Genomic DNA, 18,094 nt, shown 5'->3' on the forward strand with positions numbered 1-18,094 from the left:
CTGTGCTGTCCTAGAAAGAAGCCTGTTCCTGTAGGGTGCTGCTGGTTCTAGCCTCTGAGGTATTGGACAAATCAACCCAAGCAACTTGCCTACATCATTCTTTCTCTTGTACCATCTTGTTATGAGCCACAGAAAATTTTATTGAAGTGAGGAAAAGGCATCAGAACAAATTTGAAAATGTTTTCTAGCTCACATTCCTCAGGGTGCCAAGATCTTCCTACCTACTCTGACTCTAATCCAGGGGTTTTAATGAGGAGTGAAAATCATGATTCCTTGGGATGCTTCTTCAAAATACACTTATCAGGGTTCTAAACCTGTCAACCCAATTTATATAGGATGTTGAAAAGGCTTCTAAGCAAAATATTGGTAAGGAGCTACTTGAGTCCAAGCTCTTGGGCTAGGCCATGATGGAAGATTATATGAGAAAAAGACTTTATATGTGTATGACTGGATCACTTTGCTGTCAGCAGAAATTGGCACGATGTTGTAAATTTGTTTTAAAGAAGTACTTGAAAATGATTCCATCTGGTTTCTTTTTTGAGGCATATATATATATACACATACATATATATGTATATATTTATATATCTGTATATCTATATGTATGTGTATGTGTATTTGTGTATATATGTAAAATATAATATATACAATATGTATATATCTATATTTCCCCATCCCCCTTAATACTTGCATGTATTGAAACTGACATTTTTTTTCAGAGCGCTTTAAACTTCACTCTGGCTTACAGATTCTGGGTGGTGATGATTACCCACTTTGACTCAGAGTGGATTTATTCATGACTGAATTTAGTAGAGGCCACAAACTAATTATTGCCACCAACCAGGAAAAAAAAAAATCAAAGGAATGAGGAAATGCCACAAGTAGTGGCAATATTTATTGCAGCATATGGCTAATGTGTAAAGAGGTAACAGAATGAAGTATCTCCAGGGATCATTCAAAAGGAAAATTACTTAAATTAACTTCCCAGGCAAACCGAATTATGCATTATGCCCCCTCCTGTAATGCTATACAAAGTCAATGTTTGTGAAGAGTAGAAGAGGGGGGGCTATCAATCAAGCCTTTCATAAGAACAGTTTTGTCCGCAGGGATTTTTTTTTTTCTTTGCATTTTTGGCTTTGGGATGAATGAAGAATTTTTCTCAGCAAATTATTAATTACTCCTTCTTGCCTATCGAATTGAGTTCACTGTAGTTCTGTAGGAGTCAATGGTATTCAAACTGCAGCTTTTGATGAAGTAATCAGCCGCTTCTGGGGCCGCTTTCAGCTGCCCTGGGCGTGCTTCACATGTAAACGACGGCCAAATGGATTCTTTCGACATTCCAGCCAATTAAAATACATTTAAAGTGCAGCTGGTGGAGAGGCAAGCCCAGCGATTGTGCTGCAGTGAAACTTCAGGGCAGAGAGACCAAAAACAAACTTTGTGGAACCTAGCTGGGGCAGCCCCGCCAGGCGTTTGGGGGGCAGTGGAGAAAGTTCCCCCAAAGAGGCTATCTTTAGCTCCTGTCAGCATCAAAGATGCTACTTTGAGCACCACCTTAAAAGACACAAAAGAGAGAAGCATGTTTGCTAGGGTGTCAGTTTTCTCCCCTTGCCTCTTGAAACTCAGCATTGGCTGGTTGCCCAATGTGGTGCCGCATACAAATATTGACAGAACACAGCGGTGTTTGTTAAACCCGGGCTGGGGAAGCCAGTGATTAAAACTCTCGAAGGAAGATCCGCAAACCCCAGGAACTCTCCTCAATAGCCTTAGAACATTGACCGAATGAAAAAGAAAAGCACTGAGTGGGCTAAAGGGAACCATTCACCGTCACTGACTGCTATGTCTTTTAGGTAAGGACAGAATTTTCCTTTCTCTCTCTCTCTTTTTTTTTCCTTTAATGTTTCTATCTGTGTGGAGGCAAGGGCTTCCAACAGGCTAAGTAAGCGCTCTGCTCCTGAGCTCTGATTTGCACAGAGCAGAGTTTGCCTGTGATTTTTCTGGAGGAGGGGAGGGGAGGGCTATGTGTAAACAGACACAGGGCATGACCAGCATGCACGTGGAGTCTGCCAGTGCTTTTCCAGAATTCAGAAGGATGCATTTTTCTATGTTTGCCTCTGCGGATCTATCCCTGTATTTGCTGACTCTGTCCAGGTGTCCTGAGGGTGATAGCAAATAAATTCAGCCTCTGCACCCATAGGTCTGCCGTGCTTGGTTGTTTCATTTTCAGTTTCATCGTACACATTGCCTTGTCCATTCTGCTGCCAGCCCCACACCTATGCATGTGAAGAAGTCGTTTTCTTCCTTCTGGGTTAACATTTAGTCAGACACAAGCATTCTGTTTCAAGCAAACCCCGCATGTTTGGGGATGTCATGCTTTATCTTAACTTTCACTGGAGAAGCTGGTAACTGGCAGCTTTCCTCTGAATCATCTTGTCTTATCCCAGAAGGAGGCACCTGGGGTTGTCCTGCCTCTGTGGTTCTGTAAGCCCAGTAAAAAGCTCTGTGGGTCGGACTTCGATGCCCATCTTAAATCCTGAGAAGGGTCTGGAAGAGCTTGGCAGAGCAGGGGTATTGATTCTTACCCATCAATTTATCAATGAAAGACATGCAAAGTTCTTGATGATTTCCTCTCTTAGCTTGTCACGGTAGGCGATTTTTGGCTTCAGTGCTGTTCCTTGTGAACAAAGAACCTTGCACATTTCACTGCAAAGGATCATGTTGCCACGTCCTGAGCTCAGTTCAATGTGCTTTATTAATCTTTAATGTGCCAGTAGCTCTGAGGCTACGCCAAGCTGAGACTTTCCAAAACTCTTTGAGCTACCTGCTGCCAAGATAAACAAGGTGGGGGGAGGGGAGGAGGTAGGCCCAGGAGGGATATTTTAAGGAAACTGGCAAGAGCAAAGTTTGACCTATTAAGTTGGTCCTGAGTCAATGAAAGAAATCTGAAATAAAAGAGATTTCAGAACGAGCTGCCTCAGCTATGCTCTCCGTGTGAGAGACCTACTTGGGGGGGGGGGAGCGGCGTGTCCCAACACACAGTGGTCTATGTTCCGTGTGTGGAGAGGATAAGGCGTCCTATTGTATGGGTGTTGGGTTAGGTTTATGAAATGGGTGCTGTGTGAACACAGAAGGCCTTCCTGCCCTTGGCTGTGCCTGAGCCCAGAGGCAAACAAAGCTACACGTGTGGTGGCTGCTTGTCCAGTACAACCACTTCAGACATGTCCACAGAGCCAGGGGTGGGCCGTGGTCCCAAGAATCCCTTTGGACAGAACCATAACTTTGTAAGAAGGAAAATGGAGTGGTCTGCATTAGAAAATTGGGTCCTAGAGGTGACGTCAGGACTCAGAAGACAGAGTGAACCCATGTGTGACCAACCAGGTCCTGCAGAAGGGAAGGCTCTGGTGTCTAAGGGCTGTGGGTTGTTCACCAGACTAATGCAAGGTCAATGGGGATGCAAAGTCATTCCTTGGGGATGTAAGTAATAGTCAAGATGGACCTTCCTGTAAACACAAGTCCCATAAACAGAAACCTCATCTGTCAGGGGCGCCATGAGGAGAGGACTGCATTGGAGTGAGAGGAGCTCCATGATTCTTTCCTTTCTGGTATTGAGGCAATGATGTAAAGACTTGACATCATTATAGGCAGTGATGAGAAGGGGCAAGAGTGAGGGAAGCCCTCCATTAAGCGTGGGGTTGTGTTGCTATTATTTTTTAATTGGAAAATAATTTTTAGTTGAGATATAGTTGATTTACAAAACTTTGTGTAAGTTTTAGGTGTACAGCACAGTGATTCAGTATCTGTATCTATATCTATCCTTTTTCAGATTCTTTTCCCCTATAGGTTATTATAGATTATTGAGTAGAGTTCCCTGTGCTATACAGCAAGTCCTTGTTGGTTATCTATTTTATATATAGTCTGTCTATGTGGTTTGGTTGCCTTTAGAGCCCTACCCAGTCTCTTTCCTGTGGACCAGAACAGGGTTGACAAACTAAGCATGTCAGGTTAAACCTGATCACCATGATTTTTTTTATAAATAAGTTTTATTGGAACACAGCCACACCCCTTCACTGACACAGTCTATGGCTGCTGTGGTACTATCACAACAGAGTAGTCACATCAGAGACCCTATGGCTCTGCAAAGCCTGAAATATTTAGCATCTGGCCTTTTTCAGGAAAAGTTTGAACAATGCTTCCCAAACTGTCTCACATACCAGGTTTGTTTTTGTTTTAATTTCCAGGTTGCTTTGGACTAATAGTTTTACTAAATGTGATAAAAGTGTTGCTTGAATGTTGTGACAATACCTTATTGCTATGGCATTTCTAAACATTTGCTCTTAAAATTTGTACTTGTCATGGATCCTCAACAGTTTGCAGACCAGTGCCAGTCTGTGGACCACACTTTGAGAGGGTGTAGTCCCTGATGAATTTTCTAGTCTCATCTTGTGCCATTTGTCCCAAATTTCCAATCTCATGCTACTGTTCTTCCTGAGGATGGGATGCAATAAACTCTTTTCCACATTTGGGCCTGTGCTCCTGGGATGTTTACTGGAACTCTCTAAATCCTCCTTCAGCCCCTCTTTTGCTGCTTTGGTTCATTTTGTCAAGGAGACCTTTGATCACCCCATCTGAAAAATCTTCCCTCATCTTACATCACTCTGTCTTTCTTTCTTTTTGTTTTTTAGTGATGCACCCTTGGCATATGGAGGTTCCCAGGATAGCAGTCTAATTGGAACTACAGCTGCTTACCCACACCACAGCTCACAGCAACGCAGGATCCTTAACCCACTGAGCAAGGCCAGGAATCGAACCCGCAACCCCATGGTTACTAGTAGGATTCTTTTCTGCTGCACCACAATGGGAACTCCACATCACTCTTTCTTTATAACACTTATTACAATAAATCCTTGTCTTGTTTATTTGTTTATCTTCCTATTATTTGTTTCTCTATATTAGTCTGGATTCATTAACAATCCATTTCAGCTGGTTGAAGCAGAAAGGGATTTCACGTTGGTTTTAGGTGGCACATAAAAATCTTATAGGAGTCAGGGGACAGAAAGAGCTTCTGAGATAATGCTCAGAACAACACAGCAGAATTTACGACTCCATCCCATGGAGTCTATATAAAGCTGGGTTCAGGAAGCCAATGCCACCACTGCCAGTTGCAGGATCACACTGCCTCTGCTGTCATCTCCTCCACCAAAATGAGTGTTTCCATATCTTGAAACACATGAAACTAGGGACAGGATCCTGGGATCTTTGCTAAAGAGATTGCAGAATACCCTATCCCTCTGGCTGGAATAGCAGAAATAGAGCATTTACCTCTGACTTTCAAATCCCACTGAATAGGAGGTGACCTCCTGGGTGAAATCTGGATCACTGCAGAACTTGAGCTGTGAGAGAGTCAGAGAAATGCAACTTAAGGTTTTTCAGTCTTTAATATGGGAGAGGAGTCACCAGTATCTGCCTCCATCCCTTGTTGAATGTAATTTCCATGATGGTAGGAACCCTGTTGGCTCTTTCATCACCCTACACCAATACTAAATTAGTATCTGGTATGTGTAGTATATTCATGTGGCTGCAGTTAGCTTGGTCAAGGCTGAGATTATTCTGGTTACTACCTATTACTATCACGTTTTGAAGATATCTACTGAGGATATTTAATATTATTTACTGAGTCATACAGTACACTAAATGTCATATACACTAGCTCATTTAATCTGCAAAATACCTTAATGTAGTAGGCATTATTCCCATTTACAGAGAAGAAGCAGAGGCTTTGAGTAAAAAAAATGTGCCTTCCCAAGTCAGAGAGCTGGTGAGTGGTAGAGCCAGATTTTATCCCATGACTTCCTGAAACCTAAGTTTGTACCCCCTCACCTCTAGTTGTAATCCTGCATATAATTTATCTTTCTGGGAGTTCTCGTCATGGTGTGGCTGAAACGAATGCAACTAGGAACCATGAAGTTGCAGGTTTGATCCCTGGCCTCCCTCAGTGGGTTCAGGATCCAGCATTGCTGGGAACTGTGGCATAGGTCTTAGGTTGCAGACGTGGCTTGGATCCTGTGTTGCTGTGGCTGTGGTGTAGGTGGCAGCTGTAACTCCAATTAGACCCCTATCCTGGGACCCTCCATATGCCGAGGGTGTGGCCCTAAAAAGCAAAAAAAAAAAAAATTTCATTTTCTGGTTCTTATTCCTTCACCTAAGACCCCCCCACCCCCGTTTTGTTTCAATCCCAGTGGTTGATGAACTTATTGGATTACCTACTTCATGCCTTAGTGAAGTGAAATCTAGTCATCAGGACTGAGATATCAGTACAGGCCCCTGGTCATCATGGCTGAATATCAGTTATGAATCTGTGAGTCTGTAGATGATGATATAAAGTGGGTAGGAGAGAACTCAATGTGCAGTGACTAAGGTATTGAAACTGTTCTTAGGGTAATCATGGAGGATAGATTATTTCTTATAATGGGACAAACTTCCAGCCTCATGATATATAGTTCATTTCAAATTTCAGAACTTTTTCTTCTATTTGTTTGAAATTCGCATCATCTTCATTAAACACACTATGTTTGATAATTATGGTGACTTGTCATTTCATAACAGAAAATAAGTTGAAAATGATTTTTACATTCAAAACATCAAAGGACACAAAGATACCTCTGAAGAAAGACACTCTATCAAGGGATGGGATATCTAACTAAGATCACTTGACGACAGTGTCTATAATGATATAAACAACTTAGTAAGCCCTAACCCTAGTGCCCATAAAAACTGCTAAGGGGGTAGAGGAGTACTTCTAAAATGGTGCCATGAAGACCTCTGAACATCTACTCTTCTATAAAAGCAAGGAGAACTCTGATAAAAAGGGTCAGAAATAAACATTTTTTTTGAACTTGAGAAATTAAACAAAGGCTTGGGACAATCTGAGGAGCATTTATTCAGGAAAAAGAAAAATGAACCTCAGTAAGAACAGTGTGCTTGGTGTCATTTAGCCTGCCCTATTCCTATTCACTTCTTCTCAGCTCTGAGGAAGCCTTCAAAACCAACCATTTTGCCATCACAGTAGCTGAGATGATCAGTAACCAAGTGCCCACTGCAGAAGTAAAAACCTATTTGAAGCTCTACAAGGAGCCTCATTCCTAGAGAATTATCATGATTTGACCTCTATGGTAGCACTTGGGAACTCCCACTTGCAGGTCTTGTTTTTATTTGATCTGATTCAGAACTCACTCAAGGCAAACAACCTTTCTCATAAGACACTTGTCAAAATAATTAGAGCAATTGTTTGACACTGCAGCTGTCTGAAGCAGCCATAAGAGTTGGGGCAAACAGATGATAATCAAAAATTTTTAAATAAATATCTGAGGAGTGAGATGAACATTGGGGCTTTGAAAAGCTCATATATTGCTGAAAATGTAAAAGTCATACACATATGCAGAGGTGTGCACATTATCAGGAAAGACCTGAGAAAGCCCTGATCACTCACCTATGGCTGACCTTGAGACTCTGCACAAGCAGGGAGTGAAAGTTAAGGAAGAGTTGTAAACAGCTGGCAAATGGAAAATGTGTCTCACTACATGCAGAAATCTGCTATGCAAAGGCTGGAATGTATTGGTTGAGGGCAGTATTAAAAAAGAAAAAATCTTCCCATCCATTAGCTGGCCACTAAGCTAATCACACATGACAAAGAATACAGACTGTACAGAATAAGGTTAGGAAAGTCACTAAACAAATATCAAAAACAATTATAGCAAAAACAAATAGAAAAAACAACAACCATGGTTGAGGAAGAGAGATGATTTCCAGGGTTTCTACATTATAATACTTTAAATGTCCAGTTTTTTGTTTTTTTTTTTTTAATTATGAGACATGAGATTGGAAAGTATGTTCCATTCACAGACAGGGCCAAGTGGAGGGAGGGTGGGTAGAAAGGCAGTCAGTAGGAATTTTCTTTTATGAAGCCCAGACATGGAACTTACTAGATAAAGACTAAATCAGTGACCATAAATATGTTCAAAGAACTAAAGGAATTCATGTCTAAAGGAATAAAGGAAAATATGAAAATAATATCTCACCAAACAGAATATCAATAATGAGATAAAAGCTATAAAAATAAGCAAAATAGAAATCTTGGAGCTGACAAGTACAATAACTAAAATAAAAATTTCACCACTGGGTTCAACAGCACAGTAAGGAGAAAGAGTCAGAAAATATGAAGCTAGGTCAAATGAGATGATTTGATATGAAAACAGGAAAAAAAAATTAGCAGAACCTCAGAGACCTATGGGACACTGTCAAGTGTACCAACATACACATAATGGGAGTCTGAGAGGAAAAGGAGAGACAGAAAGGGACAGAAAGAATATTTGAAGAAATAATGGCTAAAAAATTTCCATACTTGATGAAATATGGAAATTTGTGTATCTGAGAATCTCAGTGAATTCCAACTCAAACAGGTTCATTCACTCTGAGACATATTATGGTCAAATTGTCAAATCAGAGAGAATCTTGAAAGCAGCAAGAGAAAAATGCCTTGTTACTTATAAGGAGGTCTCTCTTAAATTAATAGCCACTTTCTCATCAGAAACCATGGAGGCCAGAAAGCAGTAGAATTTTGCATTCAAAATACTAAAAGAAAAAGACTGTCAACTGAGAATTCCACATCCAGCAAAACTATTCCTTAAAAATAAGGAGAAATTAAGACATTACCAAATAAAGACAGAAAATTTACCACTAACAAATCTGTCTTTCCTTAAATTACTGAAGGAAGTCCTTCAGCTGAAATAAATATAAATGACAGTTTACATGTACCATTTGTTTACAACTCCTTTATTTTCTCCTGTCTGATTTAAAAGACACTTGAAAGCTATAAGCATAAAACTATGCTGATGAATTTATAATGTATAAAGATGTAATATATATTACAATAAAAGAACTAAGGAAAGTAACTACATTTTTGTATACTACTGAAATAAACTAGATGTTAATTCAAAATTTTTGTATACTATTGAAATAAACTACATGTTAATTCAAGTAGACAGTCATGTAGAATAACCTAGATGAAACATATCAATTCTTAAGAATGAAATAATGGAAGTGACTCAAAAAATAAACAGAAAGCCTGAATAGACTTTTAACAGGTAAAAAGATTGAATTACTTATCAATAAACTTACTACAAAGAAGAGCCCAGGCCAGATAGCTACCTGGTGAATTCTAGAAAATATTAAAAGAATTAACACTAATTTTACAAAACCACTCCCCCCAAATAAAAGAGAAAGCAACACATCCCAATTCACTCTATGAGGCCAGTATTACCCCGATACCAAAGAAAAAAAAACAAAAACTGCAGCTTTGTTGTCTTATGAATATGGACACTATAATTCTCAGCAAAATACTAACCAAATTCAACAACATATAAAAAAGCTTATATACCATGACTAAGTGAGATTTTTCTGGGAATGCAAGTTTGATTATGCATATGCAAAACAATCAATATAACACAACAAATTAATAGAATAAAGGATAAAAACCATGTGATTGTTTCAACAGACACATAAAAAGCGCTTGACAATATCCAATACCTTTTAAAATTCTTGATGAACTAGGAATAGAACTGCCTCAACCTGATAAAGAGCATCTACAAAAACTTTTCAGGTAACATTACACTTAATGGTGAAAAACCTGTCTCCTTAAAATCAAGCAAAAGATGTCTGCTCTCATGACTTCTATTCAATATTGCACTGTAGTTCTAGCCATAGCAATTAAACAAGAAAGACCCAGATTAGAACAAAAATTAAAACTATCTTTATTTGCTGATGACATGATTTTGTGTATAGAAAATCTTAAAGAATCCATTTTAAAATAGAATTAATGAATGGATTTAGCAATGTTACAGGATACAAGATCAATATAAAAAAATCAATTGTATATCTATACAAGAGCAACAAACAATTTGAAACGTAATTAAAGAAAGCAATTCAATTTATAATAGCATCAAAAAGAAAATAGAGATTAAACAAAATAAGTGCAAGACTTGGAGTTCCTGTTGTGGCACAGTGGAAATGAATCCAACTAGTATCCATGAGGATGCGGGTTTGATCCCTGGCCTTGCTCAGTGGGTTAGAGGATCTGGCATTGGTATGAGCTGTGGTGTAAGTCACTGACGAAGATTGGATCCCACATTGCTGTGGTTCTGGCTGTGGCTAGCAGCTATAGCTCCGATTTGACACCTAGCCTGGGAACTTCCACATGCTGAAGCTGTGGCCAAAAAAAAAAAAAAAAAAAAAAAGCGCAACTTGTACACTGAAAACTAATAAGCTTTGCTGAATGAAGTTTAAAAAGACCTAAATAAATGGAAATATATCCTATGTACATATATTAAAAGGCTTAATGTTAAGATGGTAATATTCCCCGTATTGACCTAGATTCAACACAATTGTTATCAAAATCCAAGATGCCTTTTTTTGTCTAGAAACTGACAAGCTGATAGTAAGATTTATATGGAAATGATAGTGACCCAGAATAGACAAAACAATCTTTAAAAAGAAGAGCAAAGTTGTAATTCACAGCTCTTGATTTCAAAAATTACTGCAAAGCAACAGTATTTAAAGTGTCTTAGTAGAATAATACTAGTCTTATAGATCAATGGAATTCAATTGATAGTTCAGGAATAAACCCTTAAATTTATAGTCAATTAATTTTTGACTAGGATGCCAAGAAAACTCAATGAGGAGAAGTAAGAGTCTTTTCAACAAATGGTGCTGGGAAAGGTAGATATTCACATGTGAAATAATAAATTTGGAACACTAAGTTGCAACATATACAAATTTTTTTTTTTTTTTTTGGCTAGCAGTTAAATCAGAGATACAGATGCTGGCCTATACCACAGCCATAGCAGCACAGGATCCAGCTGAGTCTCGTGGCAATGCCAGATCCTTAACCCACTGAGCAAGGCCAGGGATTGAACCCACATCCTCATGGATACTAGTCGGGTTCTTAACCCACTGAGCAACAACAAAAACTCAAACTTGCACAAATATTAATTAAAAGTGGATCACAGATAGAAATGTAAGAGTTAAAACTATAAAACTCTTAGAAGAAAACATAGGAGTAAATTTTCATGATTCTGGATCAGATAAAACTTTCTCAGATCTGACAACAGAAAAGCAAAAGTGACAAGAGAAAAAAAATTAAGGTTTCATCAAAATTAAAAGTTTTGTACTTCAAAGGACACTGCTGAGAAAGTGAAAAGGTAGCTTACACAAGGAAAGAAAATAGTTATAAATCATATATCTGATAAAGGACTTGTATTCCGCAAAATGACATACTATTCAACTAGAATATATATAAGAACTCTTACTGTTAACCATAAGAAGACAAAACTTTTTTAGAAAAGGGGCAAATGATTCAGTCATTTCTTCTAATAAGGTATACAAATGGCCAATAAGCACATGTAATTATGCTCAGCATGATTAGTCTCTAGGTAATTGCAAATCAAAAGAAAGTGAAATACAGTTTTGTACCTATTAGGATGAATATAATGAGAAAGATGAACAATATAAATGTTGGCAAAAATGTAGAGAAATTAGAACTCTCATATATTACTGGTAGGAATGTAAAATGGTGTAGCCATTTGGGAAAAAAAAATGGCAGGTCCTCAAAATGCTAAATTTAGAGTTCCCATGTGATCTAGCAATTCCTCTTCTAAAAGTTTGTATATAAATGTTCTTAGCAGTATTGTGCATAATTACAAAAAAATAGAAGGAACCCAGATGTCTGTTCATTGAAAAATCAACAAAATGTGGCATATCCATACAATGGAATATCATCGAGCCATATAAAGGAATTAAATACTGATGCATGCTACAATATGGATGAACCCTGAAAACATTATGGTAGATGAAAGAAGACACAAAAGGCCACATTCTGTATGATTCCATTTATATGAAATGTTCAGAATAGGCAAATCTATAGAGACAAAGTAGATGTATGGGTGCTTAGGGCTAGAAAAAAAGGGAGATTGGAGAGTGATTGGTAGTTGGCCTGGCATTTTTCTGGGGGATAATAAAATGTTCTGGAATAAATATTAGTGATGATTGCATATCTCTGTATATATACTAAAAACAGAGTTGTTGCTCTTCAAAACAGATTATTTTATGGTACCATATCTCAGTAAATATGTTATTAAAAAATGCTAAGGGGAGAAAAAAGAGTAACTAGACACCCCAGAGTCAGGTCCACCTTAGAAATTTTTGAGCATGAGGCAAGAATGCAAATAGAGGTCCACATGCCATAAGTTAAATATTTTAAAATTATGAATCAAGTCAACACTAACTTAACTATGTTCTATTCTCCCACTTTGACAAATATACCTTTGTCCAAAAACAACTTTGTAGTTTTGGCTATAGGAAGTCAGTAAGAGCTTTAACAAGAACAGTAATGTGATTATATTGTCAGGTCTGAAAACAACCTGTTGGCCTTCCTGTGGCAATGTGAGTAGATGAGAGCCTGGGAACTGCAGTTATGAAACTAGAATGATGGTGATTCCAAGAACTAGGGACCATCTGTCAGTCCATTGTCATAGGTATGGAGAGAGTGTGACACATACAACAGAGATTCTAAAACCTGGATCAGGAGTTCCTTTGTGGCACAGTGGGTTAAGCATCAGGTATTGTCACTGCAGCAGCACTGTGGCACGGGTTCAGTTCCTGGCCTAGGAACTTCCATTGTGCCATGGGCGCAGCCAAAATAAGCACAGAGACACACAGATAAAAGCTGAATCTGCAGAAATGGGTGTGGAAGGGAAAGGAGGGAAGAGAGAACAGAGAAAGAGAGGCCAGCTGACCCTTGGGCTTCGGGAACTCTGGCTGGTGATGTCATTACCTAAGAGGAAGAAGACGAAGCAGGTTTTGATAGGAGTGGAGGAGTCTTGAGAGGTGGGCTTTGGGTCTGTGAAGCTGAGCTATCTGTAGGACAACAGCTGGAAATAGCCTATTCACTTTTAGAAGCACATGCCTTGTAGCCTAGAAAAAAGGCTTGAGTTAATGAAAAGATTTAGAAATCTTCAAAACTATCAAAATCCCAGGAGGAAGTAGTATTTCATAAGAGGAGAATAAAGAGAACCTAATCCAATCATCTGTCAATGGACATTTGTGTTATTTCCATGTCTCAGCTATTATGAATAGTGCTGCAGTGAACATGTGGGTGCATGTGTCTTTTGTAAGGAAAGTTTTGCATGTATGTGTAACTGGGTCAGCATGTTGTACAGTAGGAAAAAAAATTGTATTGGGGAAATAATTAAAAAAAATAAAGAGTAAGAACCAAATGAAAAGGGATACATAGAACAGTACCATTTATCATCAGACACTAAAATATTCCCCCTAAAAGCAAATGACAAAGATAGCACCATTTGCAGGAACTTTTATATCAAAGAGTTTCAATCAGGTAGCAAGCTTGATGCTGTTGGTAAAAAGTGGTGATTATAATATCATTCATAGCCAGAAGCATTTGGGAAGAACCACCAAAATCAGCTGAATCATAAACATAAAAACATATAACTGAACTTTTAATTTACTGATGACAGAGCTTTTATCTAAAAATATATGTAACTGAAATATATATATGAATAACTGGTTATTAGGATTGTTTTTGTGTGATCGCCTGTGTTTAAAAGAAGAAAAACAGGATCTTAATTCCCTTAACTGGATGATGATGCAATTTCATGTTATTACAGGATTTTATACCTTGAAAGTACTTCAGAACCATTAATTAGACATTCCATATCAGCTCTCTGCACTAGACATTACTGTGCTATTAGTGTCCTCACTGCCGCTGTCCTTCCCCCGCATGCTCTAATTTATGACTAGTTATGTGATTGGAATTCATCGGGAAGAGCACTTAGAACCAAGAACCTGTCTAGTTTTGGGTTATTGAAATAACATCGATTTGAGCTTGCTGTTGCAAGTTTTTTTGTTTATTTACTGAATGTGTGAAATATGCATGTTTGCGATGGCTTAAGCTATTGTCTGAAACATCCTTCTCTATGTAATTTGATGGGCAAAACGCAGGGTGATTACCACTTCTTGTCATCCAAGCGGTGTCTCAGGAATCCCTGCATTCACGTCATCACTAGGAAATGGCCCAATGATTGGGCAGTGCTCTTATTTCCTTGCTCTCACTGTGATGTAGCATTTCTAAGAGAAGCAGGTATTCATACAATAAGTAATTGGACTTTGTTGGTGAAATATAGGGAGGTAAGAAGTTAAATGTGTTAGTCAGGTTTTTAATCTTAAATTAGCATAAGTCACACATTTTCAGTGAACCATGAAGGAGCTTGTTTGGGGGAAAAGTTTAAAGGAGATAAAGATTGCATACCTCTCTATTTTGGTTCCACCAAAATATTCAGATGCTCCTCTTCTGCCCTGGCTTCTAGAAATCCTATTGCAGGACTGTCGCCTCCCTCTGTGACTTATGTGACATGCTCTTTTATGTTTTTATCTCTCTGCATCCTGTTTTATTACTCTTGATTGGATATAAAACAGGTTGCTATGAGGTAGACTATCTCATAGTCTGATGGTGGAAGTGTAAAAATATGTGGCTTTTATGGAAAGCATTTTAGCAATATGTATTAGCAAATTTTAATCTACTCTGCTTTAATTTAATCCTAGTCAAAAAAATAATGTGATGATGTGTGATATGTACAAATTTATAAAATTATTATTTACTATATTATTTATAATGCTAAAATAAACAACTATCCGTAAATAGATTTCTCAAATTATATGGACTAGAAAGAGCTTTTATAAATCAAAAAGAAATATTACCATTCCAATAGAAAATGGTTAAAGGAAATGAAATGGAGTTTACCAAAGAGAAATATAAATGGCCAAGAAGCAATTGAACAGATGTTCAATCTCATTAGAAATTAATAGGATACAAATGAAAGTCATGAGATATTATGTTTTCTATTATTAGAAAAGGTTAAACCATCCTCATTGATGGAGAGGTGAAAATCAGGCATTCTCATTTATGGTGGGAATGTAATTGGGACAAATTGAGGCAGGGGGAGAGGGAACTGGGGTGGGAGAGAGCATAATTTTGACTAGGAAATGCACTTAGAATGTATCTTAAATAATCATTAAGTCTAAAAAGTGTATGTATAGGGCATTTATTACAGTCACCTGTATGCTAGTGAAAATTGAATCATCCAAAGTCCATTGGTAGATGCTAAATAAATTGTAGTACAACCACGCAATGAAAACACCATGCAGCCATTATAAACTGATGTAGATCTAATTGATAGGAATGAGGCCTATGATTCAGTAAGTGGAAAATGTAAGCTAAAAGTAAATGTGTATTATAAACTAATTTTTCAAGAGCTGTGTCTTTATCTACATGTATGTGTCTACATTCAAACAAAAGTTTGAAAGTACTTCCACTGAAATGAGAAGATGATTTTTACTTTATTGTACATTTTTATATTGCTGGTTTTATTTTTAAATTTTTTTATGACTGTACATGAAGCATATGGCAATTCCTGTGTTAGGGGTCGAGTCGCAGCTACAGCTTCAGGCCTATGACATAGCCACAGTAACACTGGATCCAAGCTGCATCTGCAACCTTCACTGAAGCTTATGGCAATGCCAGATCTTTAACCTACTTAGTGAGGCCAGGGATCCAACTCACATGCTCATGGAGACTATGTCAAGTTCTTAACCCATAAAGCCACAGTGGGAAATCACTCATATTAAGTCTGCAGATCGGATTAAACATTTGACTACAGCTTCGACCTGAAATAAGCAAAGACAAATGTCCTCCTAATCCCATAGGAAGTGCCACAGCAAAGCCAAAATGTGCATGTATCTGATTCTCTCTTGCTGTCTTTCCCACACACAACGTTCAATCCGGTGAATTTTCTGATACTTCCTTGAGGCCATCTTCACTTCGGGGATACTTCTTTTTATAAACCATCTTGGAGCTAATTTCTAACATTTAAGTATGTAATATTTTTTACTTTATAATGTGTTTTTAATAATTATCCTTGATAGACCATTTGGAAAATACTGTGAGGTACATGAACTAGTATAAAAAATTACATATAACCCATCATCACCCAGAGACACTCACTGTTATAATTTTGGCCTATGTTCTTCTAACCTTTTTGCTATACTCTTATGAAAAACAAACATACAAACAACCACAACAACAATGAAACCCCAAGGCAAAAAAACTCTCTTGACTTTATAGGAAGAATTTGAATATGAAGAAGTAGATTTTTGTGGTCATTTCATTTAAGATAAGCAAGAAATAAGAAAAAAAATGCTGAGAGGTGAGACTACCAGAAAGTCAGAATCCAACTTGTCAGAGGATAAAATGAATACTTCCTCAGCAATGTTGTTAGCACAATTTGACCAAAAACATAAAGGCCAAGGAGCATGGAACTATCTGGGGCTTTGGATACAGTGATGACAGGTGAGAATACAGGTGATACCTATCGACACAGCTGAGAGCTCCTGATAGAAAAGTAGAGGATTCTTACAAAAGAATCATCAATTGAATGACTTTGGGTAGGAGGAATTCTTATCCCAATCCAGCCTGAAGCACTTTCCATTAGTCACTCTGTCTCCAGTACTTCTGCCTAATCAATCATCATAAATAAATGCAACAAATTCTATAATATTCTACCTGTATAGGTGTATGTGAAGTTTCAATGTGTGCATTTGATATATGTATTCAGTTATACATATATCTATGTATATTTTTTTCATATTATTTTCCATCATGATTTATTTCAAGACACTGAATATAATTCCCCATGCTATACATGACCTTGTGTTTATGTATTCCATATACAATAGTTTGCATCTGCTAATCCCAAACTCCCAATCCATCCCTCCCCCACCCCGCAAAAGAACCATCTACCTATTACTGGTCACTTTCATTCACCCCAAACAAATCCCATGTATTCTAATATTGGACCCTTATCTAATGTATGATTTGCAAATAGATTCTCCCATTCTATGGCTTGTATTTTCATTTTTTAAAATGTTATCTTTTGATCCACAGAAGTTTTTCATTTTGATAAAATCCAATTTATCTGGAGTTCCCGTCGTGGCTCAGTGGTTAACAAATCTGACTAGGAACCATGAGGTTGCGGGTTCGATCCCTGGCCTTGCTCAGTGGGTTAAGGATCCAGCATTGCTGTGGCTGTGGAGTAGGCAGGTGGCTACAGCTCCCATTAGACCCCTAGCCTGGGAACCTCCATATGCCACGGGAGCAGCCCAAGAAACAGCAAAAAGACAAAAAAAAAATCCAATTTATCTTTTTTTTTTTTTTCTTTTGCTTATGCTTTTCTTTATTATTTCTAAAAATCCATTGCTTAATCCAGGGTTGTGAAGATTTACTCCCAAGTTTCTTCTCTGAGTTTTATAGCTTTAGCTCTTATGTTTCAGTCTGTGATCCATTTTGAGGCAATCTTTCTATCTGATATGAGTGAGATAAGAGTCATCTTCATTCTTTAACAAGTGGATATCCAATTGTTTCAGTACTATTTATAGGAAAAAACCTATTATTTAATGTCTCATTTAATTTTCACAGTAGTTCAATGAAGTAAGGATCATTGCCCCTGTTTGCAAATGAGGAAATTGAGGCTCAGGATGGTTAAGTGACTTGCCTGAGGCCCTGTAGAATTCTAAGAGGTGGAATTTAATTTGGCTCTAAAGGCAGAGATCTTTCAATAATACCAAGATGGGCATGCCAATAAATGGTAAAAGAAACACACACATAAAAGAATACTCATCATTTGATGCCTTTAAATATTTGTTTCAATTAAATGTACCCTTCTTGAGGAGCTGTGAGCGTTGAGAGCTCCAGGCCTAGGAAAGATGAATAAGCACAGTTGTTATTTTTAAAAGCTACTAATAATATACTAGAAACAAGGGGATTTCCTATAAGCAGGATAGCCTTAGAACTCAGCAGGTTTGGTCAAAGCAGCAGAAACCAGCTTATGGAGCTGCAGTCAGAGAGTCAGCAGGAGCTTGGAGAACCAGCAAACAGACCAGAACTGATGCAATGGCTCAGAAACAGAAAATTAGG

General features: G+C 37.8%; 1 protein-coding gene across 2 annotated transcripts in view; it reads left to right on the forward strand.

Annotated features, from left to right (window-relative positions):
- The first annotated feature begins 1,415 nt into the window (after nt 1-1,415).
- NCKAP5 (NCK associated protein 5) overlaps nt 1,416-18,094 on the forward strand; it is a 1,086,741-nt gene continuing 1,070,062 nt past the window's right edge. The window contains exon 1 of one of the 2 annotated variants that reach the window (XM_047772074.1): nt 1,416-1,850. The gene's annotated coding sequence lies outside the window, so the exon portion shown is untranslated. The remainder of the gene's footprint in view (nt 1,851-18,094) is intronic. The other variant, XM_047772077.1, reaches the window with a different exon arrangement.

The sequence above is a fragment of the Phacochoerus africanus genome, chromosome 3 (genome assembly GCF_016906955.1).
Source record: "Phacochoerus africanus isolate WHEZ1 chromosome 3, ROS_Pafr_v1, whole genome shotgun sequence".
Taxonomy (NCBI): Eukaryota; Metazoa; Chordata; class Mammalia; order Artiodactyla; family Suidae; genus Phacochoerus; species Phacochoerus africanus.